Genomic DNA, 942 nt, shown 5'->3' with positions numbered 1-942 from the left:
GCCCGGCAGCTGCGGGCAGGGCGGCTGAGTAGGTGTATATGACGGGGGTGTGCGTGTGGCCGGGGTCGTCGTGTGTGAGCTGGGCTGCACATGCGATCGGGGTTGTGTGTGTGGGGGGGAGAGCCAGGATGCATGTGTGTGTGTGTGTATGTATATGAGAGGCTGCACGTGTAAGCAGGGTACATGTGTGAGGGCAGGGCAGAATGTGCGATGGACTGTGAGTAGGGGTGAGTGTGTAATTGGGGCTGTGTGTGACCAGAGCCCTGTGCGTGATGCACCCCGTGCGATGGGCCCACTGTGTGAGATGTGCCCCATTTGTGATGGGCCCCTGTGTGTGAGGGGCCCCATGTGTGATGGGTGGTGTGTGATGGCCGCCGGTGTGGATAGGGGCAAGCGTGTGATTAGGGCTGAGTGTGTAAGCAGGGCTCTATGTGTGATGGGCCACTTGTGTGATAGGCCCCACGAGCCACGGGCCGGGTGTGTGATACGCCAGGCGTGTCATGGCCTGTCAGGTGATGGGCCCCTGTATGTGACGGACCCCATGTGTGACCAGGCCCTGTGGGTGACAGGCTGCCTGTATGAGTATGGGTGAGTGTGGGTGAGTGTGTGAGCAGAGCTTTCTGTAAGATGGGTCACGTGTGTGATAGGCCAGGTGAGTGATGGGCCGCGTGGGTGATGGGTGTGAGGTTTCCCGTGAGTAGGGGGCGAGGGGTGTGAGTGGGCCTGGCGTCTGTGGGGATGCCTAGATGTGGGGAAGGGTCTGCGTGTGTACAGATGCTGTGAGACAGGGAGGTGTGGCCGGAGCCTGCGTGGCGTCGGGTGCCGTGGTGCGCCGTGTGGGCGCCTGGCCCGGCGGGGTGCTGGTGTTTTTGTGTGACGGCGGTGGGGTGAGCCCGCCGTCGGATGAGTCAGCCTCCGGAGCCTCCGGGACCGCGGAGCTAA

The 942-nt window shown here is 62.7% G+C and overlaps 1 protein-coding gene across 1 annotated transcript in view; it reads right to left on the bottom strand.

Moving 5' to 3' along the window:
• The window catches only part of PHLDB1 (pleckstrin homology like domain family B member 1), a 53100-nt gene that overhangs the window by 51477 nt on the left and 681 nt on the right, over positions 1–942 (bottom strand). The gene's annotated exons all lie outside the window — the stretch shown is intronic.

The sequence above is a fragment of the Carlito syrichta genome, unplaced genomic scaffold (genome assembly GCF_000164805.1).
Source record: "Carlito syrichta isolate Samal-C Ts95f unplaced genomic scaffold, Tarsius_syrichta-2.0.1 Scaffold305880, whole genome shotgun sequence".
NCBI lineage: Eukaryota > Metazoa > Chordata > Mammalia > Primates > Tarsiidae > Carlito > Carlito syrichta.
This window is presented reverse-complemented; position numbering and strand designations above follow the sequence as displayed.